This window comes from Oncorhynchus mykiss, chromosome 15 (genome assembly GCF_013265735.2).
Source record: "Oncorhynchus mykiss isolate Arlee chromosome 15, USDA_OmykA_1.1, whole genome shotgun sequence".
NCBI lineage: Eukaryota > Metazoa > Chordata > Actinopteri > Salmoniformes > Salmonidae > Oncorhynchus > Oncorhynchus mykiss.
Window position 1 is genome coordinate 41,463,678 of NC_048579.1, and position 16,169 is coordinate 41,479,846.

A 16,169-nucleotide genomic window follows, 5' to 3' on the forward strand; every position below is an offset into this window, starting at 1 on the left:
GATTTTCGGGATGTGTCATGTTTTGACAAACATTGTTCTCGCTCTGCCGCATTTCACCAAAGATGCAGAGGTGTGACATCAGCGGTTATGAAGGTTTGAGAAGCATCCAGTGCAAAAAAAGTGACATTTCTAGTTTAAAACAGACAGATTCCAATGGGGATTTTTTATTTTATTCATGTACCGGTGCGTCAATCGGATCAAATGAAATGAGATCCAATTGATTTTGATGTCTACTTTTGAATTTTTTTAATCTACATTAGCTCTTTCTTCATTTGTTTCTTGCTGTTACAGCTAATGAAGATTGAATCTGATGAATTACAGAGTATTTGAACTAAAACCTGGTCAACAGCTTGGAAGACAGCTATGCTCACAAGTATACCACCAACACTCACGTTATTCACTGTGGCCTGGCACCATCGACCTGTCAATCCAAATCCTCAACGTCATTACTGGCGACTGCAATAAAAATGCCTTTGATAAAACGGCTCGTTGGTCTAGGGGTATGATTCTCGCTTCGGGTGCGAGAGGTCCCGGGTTCAAATCCCGGACGAGCCCATGTGTAGAGCCTTTAACAATCTGAAAGAGGTGGTTCTTGGGCAACAGTTTGGAGTGCAGACCAAGGTGGATGAGTGATAAAGGCAATGGATTGCTAATCCATTGTGCTCTGCACTCGTGGGTTCAGCATCGCACAGCATTTATTAATTTCTTCCTTGGTTAAAAAATCTGTCATTTTAACCGGTACATAGATTACCTTCAGACGAGTGTCGTGACCCTTGTGGGGGTCGTAGAGCAAAACTGAGAACGACATTGTGTTTGTGAGAGTCTCCCCTTTCCATGGAATGGTCAAACAATTTTGTAGGTCAAACCGTTCGGAAGCTACAGCCATTTGTATGAGAAGACTGATTTTCGGGATGTGTCATGTTTTGACAAACATTGTTCTCGCTCTGCCGCATTTCACCAAAGATGCAGAGGTGTGACATCAGCGGTTATGAAGGTTTGAGAAGCATCCAGTGCAAAAAAAGTGACATTTCTAGTTTAAAACAGACAGATTCCAATGGGGATTTTTTATTTTATTCATGTACCGGTGCGTCAATCGGATCAAATGAAATGAGATCCAATTGATTTTGATGTCTACTTTTTAATTTTTTTAATCTACATTAGCTCTTTCTTCATTTGTTTCTTGCTGTTACAGCTAATGAAGATTGAATCTGATGAATTACAGAGTATTTGAACTAAAACCTGGTCAACAGCTTGGAAGACAGCTATGCTCACAAGTATACCACCAACACTCACGTTATTCACTGTGGCCTGGCACCATCGACCTGTCAATCCAAATCCTCAACGTCATTACTGGCGACTGCAATAAAAATGCCTTTGATAAAACGGCTCGTTGGTCTAGGGGTATGATTCTCGCTTCGGGTGCGAGAGGTCCCGGGTTCAAATCCCGGACGAGCCCATGTGTAGAGCCTTTAACAATCTGAAAGAGGTGGTTCTTGGGCAACAGTTTGGAGTGCAGACCAAGGTGGATGAGTGATAAAGGCAATGGATTGCTAATCCATTGTGCTCTGCACTCGTGGGTTCAGCATCGCACAGCATTTATTAATTTCTTCCTTGGTTAAAAAATCTGTCATTTTAACCGGTACATAGATTACCTTCAGACGAGTGGCGTGACCCTTGTGGGGGTCGTAGAGCAAAACTGAGAACGACATTGTGTTTGTGAGAGTCTCCCCTTTCCATGGAATGGTCAAACAATTTTGTAGGTCAAACCGTTCGGAAGCTACAGCCATTTGTATGAGAAGACTGATTTTCGGGATGTGTCATGTTTTGACAAACATTGTTCTCGCTCTGCCGCATTTCACCAAAGATGCAGAGGTGTGACATCAGCGGTTATGAAGGTTTGAGAAGCATCCAGTGCAAAAAAAGTGACATTTCTAGTTTAAAACAGACAGATTCCAATGGGGATTTTTTATTTTATTCATGTACCGGTGCGTCAATCGGATCAAATGAAATGAGATCCAATTGATTTTGATGTCTACTTTTTAATTTTTTTAATCTACATTAGCTCTTTCTTCATTTGTTTCTTGCTGTTTCAGCTAATGAAGATTGAATCTGATGAATTACAGAGTATTTGAACTAAAACCTGGTCAACAGCTTGGAAGACAGCTATGCTCACAAGTATACCACCAACACTCACGTTATTCACTGTGGCCTGGCACCATCGACCTGTCAATCCAAATCCTCAACGTCATTACTGGCGACTGCAATAAAAATGCCTTTGATAAAACGGCTCGTTGGTCTAGGGGTATGATTCTCGCTTCGGGTGCGAGAGGTCCCGGGTTCAAATCCCGGACGAGCCCATGTGTAGAGCCTTTAACAATCTGAAAGAGGTGGTTCTTGGGCAACAGTTTGGAGTGCAGACCAAGGTGGATGAGTGATAAAGGCAATGGATTGCTAATCCATTGTGCTCTGCACTCGTGGGTTCAGCATCGCACAGCATTTATTAATTTCTTCCTTGGTTAAAAAATCTGTCATTTTAACCGGTACATAGATTACCTTCAGACGAGTGTCGTGACCCTTGTGGGGGTCGTAGAGCAAAACTGAGAACGACATTGTGTTTGTGAGAGTCTCCCCTTTCCATGGAATGGTCAAACAATTTTGTAGGTCAAACCGTTCGGAAGCTACAGCCATTTGTATGAGAAGACTGATTTTCGGGATGTGTCATGTTTTGACAAACATTGTTCTCGCTCTGCCGCATTTCACCAAAGATGCAGAGGTGTGACATCAGCGGTTATGAAGGTTTGAGAAGCATCCAGTGCAAAAAAAGTGACATTTCTAGTTTAAAACAGACAGATTCCAATGGGGATTTTTTATTTTATTCATGTACCGGTGCGTCAATCGGATCAAATGAAATGAGATCCAATTGATTTTGATGTCTACTTTTTAATTTTTTTAATCTACATTAGCTCTTTCTTCATTTGTTTCTTGCTGTTACAGCTAATGAAGATTGAATCTGATGAATTACAGAGTATTTGAACTAAAACCTGGTCAACAGCTTGGAAGACAGCTATGCTCACAAGTATACCACCAACACTCACGTTATTCACTGTGGCCTGGCACCATCGACCTGTCAATCCAAATCCTCAACGTCATTACTGGCGACTGCAATAAAAATGCCTTTGATAAAAAAGGCTCGTTGGTCTAGGGGTATGATTCTCGCTTCGGGTGCGAGAGGTCCCGGGTTCAAATCCCGGACGAGCCCATGTGTAGAGCCTTTAACAATCTGAAAGAGGTGGTTCTTGGGCAACAGTTTGGAGTGCAGACCAAGGTGGATGAGTGATAAAGGCAATGGATTGCTAATCCATTGTGCTCTGCACTCGTGGGTTCAGCATCGCACAGCATTTATTAATTTCTTCCTTGGTTAAAAAATCTGTCATTTTAACCGGTACATAGATTACCTTCAGACGAGTGGCGTGACCCTTGTGGGGGTCGTAGAGCAAAACTGAGAACGACATTGTGTTTGTGAGAGTCTCCCCTTTCCATGGAATGGTCAAACAATTTTGTAGGTCAAACCGTTCGGAAGCTACAGCCATTTGTATGAGAAGACTGATTTTCGGGATGTGTCATGTTTTGACAAACATTGTTCTCGCTCTGCCGCATTTCACCAAAGATGCAGAGGTGTGACATCAGCGGTTATGAAGGTTTGAGAAGCATCCAGTGCAAAAAAAGTGACATTTCTAGTTTAAAACAGACAGATTCCAATGGGGATTTTTTATTTTATTCATGTACCGGTGCGTCAATCGGATCAAATGAAATGAGATCCAATTGATTTTGATGTCTACTTTTTAATTTTTTTAATCTACATTAGCTCTTTCTTCATTTGTTTCTTGCTGTTACAGCTAATGAAGATTGAATCTGATGAATTACAGAGTATTTGAACTAAAACCTGGTCAACAGCTTGGAAGACAGCTATGCTCACAAGTATACCACCAACACTCACGTTATTCACTGTGGCCTGGCACCATCGACCTGTCAATCCAAATCCTCAACGTCATTACTGGCGACTGCAATAAAAATGCCTTTGATAAAACGGCTCGTTGGTCTAGGGGTATGATTCTCGCTTCGGGTGCGAGAGGTCTCGGGTTCAAATCCCGGACGAGCCCATGTGTAGAGCCTTTAACAATCTGAAAGAGGTGGTTCTTGGGCAACAGTTTGGAGTGCAGACCAAGGTGGATGAGTGATAAAGGCAATGGATTGCTAATCCATTGTGCTCTGCACTCGTGGGTTCAGCATCGCATTTATTAATTTCTTCCTTGGTTAAAAAATCTGTCATTTTAACCGGTACATAGATTACCTTCAGACGAGTGGCGTGACCCTTGTGGGGGTCGTAGAGCAAAACTGAGAACGACATTGTGTTTGTGAGAGTCTCCCCTTTCCATGGAATGGTCAAACAATTTTGTAGGTCAAACCGTTCGGAAGCTACAGCCATTTGTATGAGAAGACTGATTTTCGGGATGTGTCATGTTTTGACAAACATTGTTCTCGCTCTGCCGCATTTCACCAAAGATGCAGAGGTGTGACATCAGCGGTTATGAAGGTTTGAGAAGCATCCAGTGCAAAAAAAGTGACATTTCTAGTTTAAAACAGACAGATTCCAATGGGGATTTTTTATTTTATTCATGTACCGGTGCGTCAATCGGATCAAATGAAATGAGATCCAATTGATTTTGATGTCTACTTTTTAATTTTTTTAATCTACATTAGCTCTTTCTTCATTTGTTTCTTGCTGTTACAGCTAATGAAGATTGAATCTGATGAATTACAGAGTATTTGAACTAAAACCTGGTCAACAGCTTGGAAGACAGCTATGCTCACAAGTATACCACCAACACTCACGTTATTCACTGTGGCCTGGCACCATCGACCTGTCAATCCAAATCCTCAACGTCATTACTGGCGACTGCAATAAAAATGCCTTTGATAAAACGGCTCGTTGGTCTAGGGGTATGATTCTCGCTTCGGGTGCGAGAGGTCCCGGGTTCAAATCCCGGACGAGCCCATGTGTAGAGCCTTTAACAATCTGAAAGAGGTGGTTCTTGGGCAACAGTTTGGAGTGCAGACCAAGGTGGATGAGTGATAAAGGCAATGGATTGCTAATCCATTGTGCTCTGCACTCGTGGGTTCAGCATCGCACAGCATTTATTAATTTCTTCCTTGGTTAAAAAATCTGTCATTTTAACCGGTACATAGATTACCTTCAGACGAGTGGCGTGACCCTTGTGGGGGTCGTAGAGCAAAACTGAGAACGACATTGTGTTTGTGAGAGTCTCCCCTTTCCATGGAATGGTCAAACAATTTTGTAGGTCAAACCGTTCGGAAGCTACAGCCATTTGTATGAGAAGACTGATTTTCGGGATGTGTCATGTTTTGACAAACATTGTTCTCGCTCTGCCGCATTTCACCAAAGATGCAGAGGTGTGACATCAGCGGTTATGAAGGTTTGAGAAGCATCCAGTGCAAAAAAAGTGACATTTCTAGTTTAAAACAGACAGATTCCAATGGGGATTTTTTATTTTATTCATGTACCGGTGCGTCAATCGGATCAAATGAAATGAGATCCAATTGATTTTGATGTCTACTTTTTAATTTTTTTAATCTACATTAGCTCTTTCTTCATTTGTTTCTTGCTGTTTCAGCTAATGAAGATTGAATCTGATGAATTACAGAGTATTTGAACTAAAACCTGGTCAACAGCTTGGAAGACAGCTATGCTCACAAGTATACCACCAACACTCACGTTATTCACTGTGGCCTGGCACCATCGACCTGTCAATCCAAATCCTCAACGTCATTACTGGCGACTGCAATAAAAATGCCTTTGATAAAACGGCTCGTTGGTCTAGGGGTATGATTCTCGCTTCGGGTGCGAGAGGTCCCGGGTTCAAATCCCGGACGAGCCCATGTGTAGAGCCTTTAACAATCTGAAAGAGGTGGTTCTTGGGCAACAGTTTGGAGTGCAGACCAAGGTGGATGAGTGATAAAGGCAATGGATTGCTAATCCATTGTGCTCTGCACTCGTGGGTTCAGCATCGCACAGCATTTATTAATTTCTTCCTTGGTTAAAAAATCTGTCATTTTAACCGGTACATAGATTACCTTCAGACGAGTGTCGTGACCCTTGTGGGGGTCGTAGAGCAAAACTGAGAACGACATTGTGTTTGTGAGAGTCTCCCCTTTCCATGGAATGGTCAAACAATTTTGTAGGTCAAACCGTTCGGAAGCTACAGCCATTTGTATGAGAAGACTGATTTTCGGGATGTGTCATGTTTTGACAAACATTGTTCTCGCTCTGCCGCATTTCACCAAAGATGCAGAGGTGTGACATCAGCGGTTATGAAGGTTTGAGAAGCATCCAGTGCAAAAAAAGTGACATTTCTAGTTTAAAACAGACAGATTCCAATGGGGATTTTTTATTTTATTCATGTACCGGTGCGTCAATCGGATCAAATGAAATGAGATCCAATTGATTTTGATGTCTACTTTTTAATTTTTTTAATCTACATTAGCTCTTTCTTCATTTGTTTCTTGCTGTTACAGCTAATGAAGATTGAATCTGATGAATTACAGAGTATTTGAACTAAAACCTGGTCAACAGCTTGGAAGACAGCTATGCTCACAAGTATACCACCAACACTCACGTTATTCACTGTGGCCTGGCACCATCGACCTGTCAATCCAAATCCTCAACGTCATTACTGGCGACTGCAATAAAAATGCCTTTGATAAAAAAGGCTCGTTGGTCTAGGGGTATGATTCTCGCTTCGGGTGCGAGAGGTCCCGGGTTCAAATCCCGGACGAGCCCATGTGTAGAGCCTTTAACAATCTGAAAGAGGTGGTTCTTGGGCAACAGTTTGGAGTGCAGACCAAGGTGGATGAGTGATAAAGGCAATGGATTGCTAATCCATTGTGCTCTGCACTCGTGGGTTCAGCATCGCACAGCATTTATTAATTTCTTCCTTGGTTAAAAAATCTGTCATTTTAACCGGTACATAGATTACCTTCAGACGAGTGGCGTGACCCTTGTGGGGGTCGTAGAGCAAAACTGAGAACGACATTGTGTTTGTGAGAGTCTCCCCTTTCCATGGAATGGTCAAACAATTTTGTAGGTCAAACCGTTCGGAAGCTACAGCCATTTGTATGAGAAGACTGATTTTCGGGATGTGTCATGTTTTGACAAACATTGTTCTCGCTCTGCCGCATTTCACCAAAGATGCAGAGGTGTGACATCAGCGGTTATGAAGGTTTGAGAAGCATCCAGTGCAAAAAAAGTGACATTTCTAGTTTAAAACAGACAGATTCCAATGGGGATTTTTTATTTTATTCATGTACCGGTGCGTCAATCGGATCAAATGAAATGAGATCCAATTGATTTTGATGTCTACTTTTTAATTTTTTTAATCTACATTAGCTCTTTCTTCATTTGTTTCTTGCTGTTACAGCTAATGAAGATTGAATCTGATGAATTACAGAGTATTTGAACTAAAACCTGGTCAACAGCTTGGAAGACAGCTATGCTCACAAGTATACCACCAACACTCACGTTATTCACTGTGGCCTGGCACCATCGACCTGTCAATCCAAATCCTCAACGTCATTACTGGCGACTGCAATAAAAATGCCTTTGATAAAACGGCTTGTTGGTCTAGGGGTATGATTCTCGCTTCGGGTGCGAGAGGTCTCGGGTTCAAATCCCGGACGAGCCCATGTGTAGAGCCTTTAACAATCTGAAAGAGGTGGTTCTTGGGCAACAGTTTGGAGTGCAGACCAAGGTGGATGAGTGATAAAGGCAATGGATTGCTAATCCATTGTGCTCTGCACTCGTGGGTTCAGCATCGCATTTATTAATTTCTTCCTTGGTTAAAAAATCTGTCATTTTAACCGGTACATAGATTACCTTCAGACGAGTGGCGTGACCCTTGTGGGGGTCGTAGAGCAAAACTGAGAACGACATTGTGTTTGTGAGAGTCTCCCCTTTCCATGGAATGGTCAAACAATTTTGTAGGTCAAACCGTTCGGAAGCTACAGCCATTTGTATGAGAAGACTGATTTTCGGGATGTGTCATGTTTTGACAAACATTGTTCTCGCTCTGCCGCATTTCACCAAAGATGCAGAGGTGTGACATCAGCGGTTATGAAGGTTTGAGAAGCATCCAGTGCAAAAAAAGTGACATTTCTAGTTTAAAACAGACAGATTCCAATGGGGATTTTTTATTTTATTCATGTACCGGTGCGTCAATCGGATCAAATGAAATGAGATCCAATTGATTTTGATGTCTACTTTTTAATTTTTTTAATCTACATTAGCTCTTTCTTCATTTGTTTCTTGCTGTTACAGCTAATGAAGATTGAATCTGATGAATTACAGAGTATTTGAACTAAAACCTGGTCAACAGCTTGGAAGACAGCTATGCTCACAAGTATACCACCAACACTCACGTTATTCACTGTGGCCTGGCACCATCGACCTGTCAATCCAAATCCTCAACGTCATTACTGGCGACTGCAATAAAAATGCCTTTGATAAAACGGCTCGTTGGTCTAGGGGTATGATTCTCGCTTCGGGTGCGAGAGGTCCCGGGTTCAAATCCCGGACGAGCCCATGTGTAGAGCCTTTAACAATCTGAAAGAGGTGGTTCTTGGGCAACAGTTTGGAGTGCAGACCAAGGTGGATGAGTGATAAAGGCAATGGATTGCTAATCCATTGTGCTCTGCACTCGTGGGTTCAGCATCGCACAGCATTTATTAATTTCTTCCTTGGTTAAAAAATCTGTCATTTTAACCGGTACATAGATTACCTTCAGACGAGTGGCGTGACCCTTGTGGGGGTCGTAGAGCAAAACTGAGAACGACATTGTGTTTGTGAGAGTCTCCCCTTTCCATGGAATGGTCAAACAATTTTGTAGGTCAAACCGTTCGGAAGCTACAGCCATTTGTATGAGAAGACTGATTTTCGGGATGTGTCATGTTTTGACAAACATTGTTCTCGCTCTGCCGCATTTCACCAAAGATGCAGAGGTGTGACATCAGCGGTTATGAAGGTTTGAGAAGCATCCAGTGCAAAAAAAGTGACATTTCTAGTTTAAAACAGACAGATTCCAATGGGGATTTTTTATTTTATTCATGTACCGGTGCGTCAATCGGATCAAATGAAATGAGATCCAATTGATTTTGATGTCTACTTTTTAATTTTTTTAATCTACATTAGCTCTTTCTTCATTTGTTTCTTGCTGTTACAGCTAATGAAGATTGAATCTGATGAATTACAGAGTATTTGAACTAAAACCTGGTCAACAGCTTGGAAGACAGCTATGCTCACAAGTATACCACCAACACTCACGTTATTCACTGTGGCCTGGCACCATCGACCTGTCAATCCAAATCCTCAACGTCATTACTGGCGACTGCAATAAAAATGCCTTTGATAAAACGGCTCGTTGGTCTAGGGGTATGATTCTCGCTTCGGGTGCGAGAGGTCCCGGGTTCAAATCCCGGACGAGCCCATGTGTAGAGCCTTTAACAATCTGAAAGAGGTGGTTCTTGGGCAACAGTTTGGAGTGCAGACCAAGGTGGATGAGTGATAAAGGCAATGGATTGCTAATCCATTGTGCTCTGCACTCGTGGGTTCAGCATCGCATTTATTAATTTCTTCCTTGGTTAAAAAATCTGTCATTTTAACCGGTACATAGATTACCTTCAGACGAGTGGCGTGACCCTTGTGGGGGTCGTAGAGCAAAACTGAGAACGACATTGTGTTTGTGAGAGTCTCCCCTTTCCATGGAATGGTCAAACAATTTTGTAGGTCAAACCGTTCGGAAGCTACAGCCATTTGTATGAGAAGACTGATTTTCGGGATGTGTCATGTTTTGACAAACATTGTTCTCGCTCTGCCGCATTTCACCAAAGATGCAGAGGTGTGACATCAGCGGTTATGAAGGTTTGAGAAGCATCCAGTGCAAAAAAAGTGACATTTCTAGTTTAAAACAGACAGATTCCAATGGGGATTTTTTATTTTATTCATGTACCGGTGCGTCAATCGGATCAAATGAAATGAGATCCAATTGATTTTGATGTCTACTTTTTAATTTTTTTAATTTACATTAGCTCTTTCTTCATTTGTTTCTTGCTGTTACAGCTAATGAAGATTGAATCTGATGAATTACAGAGTATTTGAACTAAAACCTGGTCAACTGCTTGGAAGACAGCTATGCTCACAAGTATACCACCAACACTCACGTTATTCACTGTGGCCTGGCACCATCGACCTGTCAATCCAAATCCTCAACGTCATTACTGGCGACTGCAATAAAAATGCCTTTGATAAAACGGCTCGTTGGTCTAGGGGTATGATTCTCGCTTCGGGTGCGAGAGGTCCCGGGTTCAAATCCCGGACGAGCCCATGTGTAGAGCCTTTAACAATCTGAAAGAGGTGGTTCTTGGGCAACAGTTTGGAGTGCAGACCAAGGTGGATGAGTGATAAAGGCAATGGATTGCTAATCCATTGTGCTCTGCACTCGTGGGTTCAGCATCGCATTTATTAATTTCTTCCTTGGTTAAAAAATCTGTCATTTTAACCGGTACATAGATTACCTTCAGACGAGTGGCGTGACCCTTGTGGGGGTCGTAGAGCAAAACTGAGAACGACATTGTGTTTGTGAGAGTCTCCCCTTTCCATGGAATGGTCAAACAATTTTGTAGGTCAAACCGTTCGGAAGCTACAGCCATTTGTATGAGAAGACTGATTTTCGGGATGTGTCATGTTTTGACAAACATTGTTCTCGCTCTGCCGCATTTCACCAAAGATGCAGAGGTGTGACATCAGCGGTTATGAAGGTTTGAGAAGCATCCAGTGCAAAAAAAGTGACATTTCTAGTTTAAAACAGACAGATTCCAATGGGGATTTTTTATTTTATTCATGTACCGGTGCGTCAATCGGATCAAATGAAATGAGATCCAATTGATTTTGATGTCTACTTTTTAATTTTTTAAATTTACATTAGCTCTTTCTTCATTTGTTTCTTGCTGTTACAGCTAATGAAGATTGAATCTGATGAATTACAGAGTATTTGAACTAAAACCTGGTCAACTGCTTGGAAGACAGCTATGCTCACAAGTATACCACCAACACTCACGTTATTCACTGTGGCCTGGCACCATCGACCTGTCAATCCAAATCCTCAACGTCATTACTGCCGACTGCAATAAAAATGCCTTTGATAAAACGGCTCGTTGGTCTAGGGGTATGATTCTCGCTTTGGGTGCGAGAGGTCCCGGGTTCAAATCCCGGACGAGCCCATGTGTAGAGCCTTTAACAATCTGAAAGAGGTGGTTCTTGGGCAACAGTTTGGAGTGCAGACCAAGGTGGATGAGTGATAAAGGCAATGGATTGCTAATCCATTGTGCTCTGCACTCGTGGGTTCAGCATCGCACAGCATTTATTAATTTCTTCCTTGGTTAAAAAATCTGTCATTTTAACCGGTACATAGATTACCTTCAGACGAGTGGCGTGACCCTTGTGGGGGTCGTAGAGCCAAACTGAGAACGACATTGTGTTTGTGAGAGTCTCCCCTTTCCATGGAATTGTCAAACAATTTTGTAGGTCAAACCGTTCGGAAGCTACAGCCATTTGTATGAGAAGACTGATTTTCGGGATGTGTCATGTTTTGACAAACATTGTTCTCGCTCTGCCGCATTTCACCAAAGATGCAGAGGTGTGACATCAGCGGTTATGAAGGTTTGAGAAGCATCCAGTGCAAAAAAAGTGACATTTCTAGTTTAAAACAGACAGATTCCAATGGGGATTTTTTATTTTATTCATGTACCGGTGCGTCAATCGGATCAAATGAAATGAGATCCAATTGATTTTGATGTCTACTTTTTAATTTTTTTAATCTACATTAGCTCTTTCTTCATTTGTTTCTTGCTGTTACAGCTAATGAAGATTGAATCTGATGAATTACAGAGTATTTGAACTAAAACCTGGTCAACAGCTTGGAAGACAGCTATGCTCACAAGTATACCACCAACACTCACGTTATTCACTGTGGCCTGGCACCATCGACCTGTCAATCCAAATCCTCAACGTCATTACTGGCGACTGCAATAAAAATGCCTTTGATAAAACGGCTCGTTGGTCTAGGGGTATGATTCTCGCTTCGGGTGCGAGAGGTCCCGGGTTCAAATCCCGGACGAGCCCATGTGTAGAGCCTTTAACAATCTGAAAGAGGTGGTTCTTGGGCAACAGTTTGGAGTGCAGACCAAGGTGGATGAGTGATAAAGGCAATGGATTGCTAATCCATTGTGCTCTGCACTCGTGGGTTCAGCATCGCACAGCATTTAATAATTTCTTCCTTGGTTAAAAAATCTGTCATTTTAACCGGTACATAGATTACCTTCAGACGAGTGGCGTGACCCTTGTGGGGGTCGTAGAGCAAAACTGAGAACGACATTGTGTTTGTGAGAGTCTCCCCTTTCCATGGAATGGTCAAACAATTTTGTAGGTCAAACCGTTCGGAAGCTACAGCCATTTGTATGAGAAGACTGATTTTCGGGATGTGTCATGTTTTGACAAACATTGTTCTCGCTCTGCCGCATTTCACCAAAGATGCAGAGGTGTGACATCAGCGGTTATGAAGGTTTGAGAAGCATCCAGTGCAAAAAAAGTGACATTTCTAGTTTAAAACAGACAGATTCCAATGGGGATTTTTTATTTTATTCATGTACCGGTCCGTCAATCGGATCAAATGAAATGAGATCCAATTGATTTTGATGTCTACTTTTTAATTTTTTTAATTTACATTAGCTCTTTCTTCATTTGTTTCTTGCTGTTACAGCTAATGAAGATTGAATCTGATGAATTACAGAGTATTTGAACTAAAACCTGGTCAACTGCTTGGAAGACAGCTATGCTCACAAGTATACCACCAACACTCACGTTATTCACTGTGGCCTGGCACCATCGACCTGTCAATCCAAATCCTCAACGTCATTACTGGCGACTGCAATAAAAATGCCTTTGATAAAACGGCTCGTTGGTCTAGGGGTATGATTCTCGCTTCGGGTGCGAGAGGTCCCGGGTTCAAATCCCGGACGAGCCCATGTGTAGAGCCTTTAACAATCTGAAAGAGGTGGTTCTTGGGCAACAGTTTGGAGTGCAGACCAAGGTGGATGAGTGATAAAGGCAATGGATTGCTAATCCATTGTGCTCTGCACTCGTGGGTTCAGCATCGCATTTATTAATTTCTTCCTTGGTTAAAAAATCTGTCATTTTAACCGGTACATAGATTACCTTCAGACGAGTGGCGTGACCCTTGTGGGGGTCGTAGAGCAAAACTGAGAACGACATTGTGTTTGTGAGAGTCTCCCCTTTCCATGGAATGGTCAAACAATTTTGTAGGTCAAACCGTTCGGAAGCTACAGCCATTTGTATGAGAAGACTGATTTTCGGGATGTGTCATGTTTTGACAAACATTGTTCTCGCTCTGCCGCATTTCACCAAAGATGCAGAGGTGTGACATCAGCGGTTATGAAGGTTTGAGAAGCATCCAGTGCAAAAAAAGTGACATTTCTAGTTTAAAACAGACAGATTCCAATGGGGATTTTTTATTTTATTCATGTACCGGTGCGTCAATCGGATCAAATGAAATGAGATCCAATTGATTTTGATGTCTACTTTTTAATTTTTTAAATTTACATTAGCTCTTTCTTCATTTGTTTCTTGCTGTTACAGCTAATGAAGATTGAATCTGATGAATTACAGAGTATTTGAACTAAAACCTGGTCAACTGCTTGGAAGACAGCTATGCTCACAAGTATACCACCAACACTCACGTTATTCACTGTGGCCTGGCACCATCGACCTGTCAATCCAAATCCTCAACGTCATTACTGCCGACTGCAATAAAAATGCCTTTGATAAAACGGCTCGTTGGTCTAGGGGTATGATTCTCGCTTTGGGTGCGAGAGGTCCCGGGTTCAAATCCCGGACGAGCCCATGTGTAGAGCCTTTAACAATCTGAAAGAGGTGGTTCTTGGGCAACAGTTTGGAGTGCAGACCAAGGTGGATGAGTGATAAAGGCAATGGATTGCTAATCCATTGTGCTCTGCACTCGTGGGTTCAGCATCGCACAGCATTTATTAATTTCTTCCTTGGTTAAAAAATCTGTCATTTTAACCGGTACATAGATTACCTTCAGACGAGTGGCGTGACCCTTGTGGGGGTCGTAGAGCAAAACTGAGAACGACATTGTGTTTGTGAGAGTCTCCCCTTTCCATGGAATGGTCAAACAATTTTGTAGGTCAAACCGTTCGGAAGCTACAGCCATTTGTATGAGAAGACTGATTTTCGGGATGTGTCATGTTTTGACAAACATTGTTCTCTCTCTGCCGCATTTCACCAACGATGCAGAGGTGTGACATCAGCGGTTATGAAGGTTTGAGAAGCATCCAGTGCAAAAAAAGTGACATTTCTAGTTTAAAACAGACAGATTCCAATGGGGATTTTTTATTTTATTCATGTACCGGTGCGTCAATCGGATCAAATGAAATGAGATCCAATTGATTTTGATGTCTACTTTTTAATTTTTTTAATCTACATTAGCTCTTTCTTCATTTGTTTCTTGCTGTTACAGCTAATGAAGATTGAATCTGATGAATTACAGAGTATTTGAACTAAAACCTGGTCAACAGCTTGGAAGACAGCTATGCTCACAAGTATACCACCAACACTCACGTTATTCACTGTGGCCTGGCACCATCGACCTGTCAATCCAAATCCTCAACGTCATTACTGGCGACTGCAATAAAAATGCCTTTGATAAAACGGCTCGTTGGTCTAGGGGTATGATTCTTGCTTCGGGTGCGAGAGGTCCCGGGTTCAAATCCCGGACGAGCCCATGTGTAGAGCCTTTAACAATCTGAAAGAGGTGGTTCTTGGGCAACAGTTTGGAGTGCTAATCCATTGTGCTCTGCACTCGTGGGTTCAGCATCGCACAGCATTTATTAATTTCTTCCTTGGTTAAAAAATCTGTCATTTTAACCGGTACATAGATTACCTTCAGACGAGTGGCGTGACCCTTGTGGGGGTCGTAGAGCCAAACTGAGAACGACATTGTGTTTGTGAGAGTCTCCCCTTTCCATGGAATTGTCAAACAATTTTGTAGGTCAAACCGTTCGGAAGCTACAGCCATTTGTATGAGAAGACTGATTTTCGGGATGTGTCATGTTTTGACAAACATTGTTCTCGCTCTGCCGCATTTCACCAAAGATGCAGAGGTGTGACATCAGCGGTTATGAAGGTTTGAGAAGCATCCAGTGCAAAAAAAGTGACATTTCTAGTTTAAAACAGACAGATTCCAATGGGGATTTTTTATTTTATTCATGTACCGGTGCGTCAATCGGATCAAATGAAATGAGATCCAATTGATTTTGATGTCTACTTTTTAATTTTTTTAATCTACATTAGCTCTTTCTTCATTTGTTTCTTGCTGTTACAGCTAATGAAGATTGAATCTGATGAATTACAGAGTATTTGAACTAAAACCTGGTCAACAGCTTGGAAGACAGCTATGCTCACAAGTATACCACCAACACTCACGTTATTCACTGTGGCCTGGCACCATCGACCTGTCAATCCAAATCCTCAACGTCATTACTGGCGACTGCAATAAAAATGCCTTTGATAAAACGGCTCGTTGGTCTAGGGGTATGATTCTCGCTTCGGGTGCGAGAGGTCCCGGGTTCAAATCCCGGACGAGCCCATGTGTAGAGCCTTTAACAATCTGAAAGAGGTGGTTCTTGGGCAACAGTTTGGAGTGCAGACCAAGGTGGATGAGTGATAAAGGCAATGGATTGCTAATCCATTGTGCTCTGCACTCGTGGGTTCAGCATCGCACAGCATTTATTAATTTCTTCCTTGGTTAAAAAATCTGTCATTTTAACCGGTACATAGATTACCTTCAGACGAGTGTCGTGACCCTTGTGGGGGTCGTAGAGCAAAACTGAGAACGACATTGTGTTTGTGAGAGTCTCCCCTTTCCATGGAATGGTCAAACAATTTTGTAGGTCAAACCGTTCGGAAGCTACAGCCATTTGTATGAGAAGACTGATTTTCGGGA

The 16,169-nt window shown here is 42.2% G+C and overlaps 18 non-coding genes across 18 annotated transcripts; all 18 read left to right on the forward strand.

The window, feature by feature from the left end:
• Positions 1 to 483: 483 nt before the first annotated feature.
• trnap-cgg lies at positions 484 to 555 on the forward strand. The gene has a single exon. It is a non-coding gene; the product is annotated as a tRNA-Pro (tRNA).
• An 829-nt stretch (positions 556 to 1,384) lies between these two features.
• On the forward strand, positions 1,385 to 1,456 carry trnap-cgg. The gene has a single exon. It is a non-coding gene; the product is annotated as a tRNA-Pro (tRNA).
• An 829-nt stretch (positions 1,457 to 2,285) lies between these two features.
• On the forward strand, positions 2,286 to 2,357 carry trnap-cgg. The gene has a single exon. It is a non-coding gene; the product is annotated as a tRNA-Pro (tRNA).
• An 830-nt stretch (positions 2,358 to 3,187) lies between these two features.
• trnap-cgg lies at positions 3,188 to 3,259 on the forward strand. The gene has a single exon. It is a non-coding gene; the product is annotated as a tRNA-Pro (tRNA).
• An 829-nt stretch (positions 3,260 to 4,088) lies between these two features.
• trnap-cgg lies at positions 4,089 to 4,160 on the forward strand. Its single transcript has one exon. It is a non-coding gene; the product is annotated as a tRNA-Pro (tRNA).
• An 824-nt stretch (positions 4,161 to 4,984) lies between these two features.
• trnap-cgg lies at positions 4,985 to 5,056 on the forward strand. The gene has a single exon. It is a non-coding gene; the product is annotated as a tRNA-Pro (tRNA).
• Positions 5,057 to 5,885: 829 nt separating this feature from the next.
• On the forward strand, positions 5,886 to 5,957 carry trnap-cgg. Its single transcript has one exon. It is a non-coding gene; the product is annotated as a tRNA-Pro (tRNA).
• Positions 5,958 to 6,787: 830 nt separating this feature from the next.
• On the forward strand, positions 6,788 to 6,859 carry trnap-cgg. The gene has a single exon. It is a non-coding gene; the product is annotated as a tRNA-Pro (tRNA).
• An 829-nt stretch (positions 6,860 to 7,688) lies between these two features.
• trnap-cgg lies at positions 7,689 to 7,760 on the forward strand. Its single transcript has one exon. It is a non-coding gene; the product is annotated as a tRNA-Pro (tRNA).
• An 824-nt stretch (positions 7,761 to 8,584) lies between these two features.
• trnap-cgg lies at positions 8,585 to 8,656 on the forward strand. The gene has a single exon. It is a non-coding gene; the product is annotated as a tRNA-Pro (tRNA).
• Positions 8,657 to 9,485: 829 nt separating this feature from the next.
• On the forward strand, positions 9,486 to 9,557 carry trnap-cgg. The gene has a single exon. It is a non-coding gene; the product is annotated as a tRNA-Pro (tRNA).
• Positions 9,558 to 10,381: 824 nt separating this feature from the next.
• On the forward strand, positions 10,382 to 10,453 carry trnap-cgg. Its single transcript has one exon. It is a non-coding gene; the product is annotated as a tRNA-Pro (tRNA).
• An 824-nt stretch (positions 10,454 to 11,277) lies between these two features.
• On the forward strand, positions 11,278 to 11,349 carry trnap-ugg. The gene has a single exon. It is a non-coding gene; the product is annotated as a tRNA-Pro (tRNA).
• Positions 11,350 to 12,178: 829 nt separating this feature from the next.
• On the forward strand, positions 12,179 to 12,250 carry trnap-cgg. Its single transcript has one exon. It is a non-coding gene; the product is annotated as a tRNA-Pro (tRNA).
• An 829-nt stretch (positions 12,251 to 13,079) lies between these two features.
• On the forward strand, positions 13,080 to 13,151 carry trnap-cgg. The gene has a single exon. It is a non-coding gene; the product is annotated as a tRNA-Pro (tRNA).
• Positions 13,152 to 13,975: 824 nt separating this feature from the next.
• Positions 13,976 to 14,047, forward strand: trnap-ugg. The gene has a single exon. It is a non-coding gene; the product is annotated as a tRNA-Pro (tRNA).
• Positions 14,048 to 14,876: 829 nt separating this feature from the next.
• trnap-cgg lies at positions 14,877 to 14,948 on the forward strand. The gene has a single exon. It is a non-coding gene; the product is annotated as a tRNA-Pro (tRNA).
• Positions 14,949 to 15,740: 792 nt separating this feature from the next.
• trnap-cgg lies at positions 15,741 to 15,812 on the forward strand. Its single transcript has one exon. It is a non-coding gene; the product is annotated as a tRNA-Pro (tRNA).
• Positions 15,813 to 16,169: the final 357 nt, after the last annotated feature.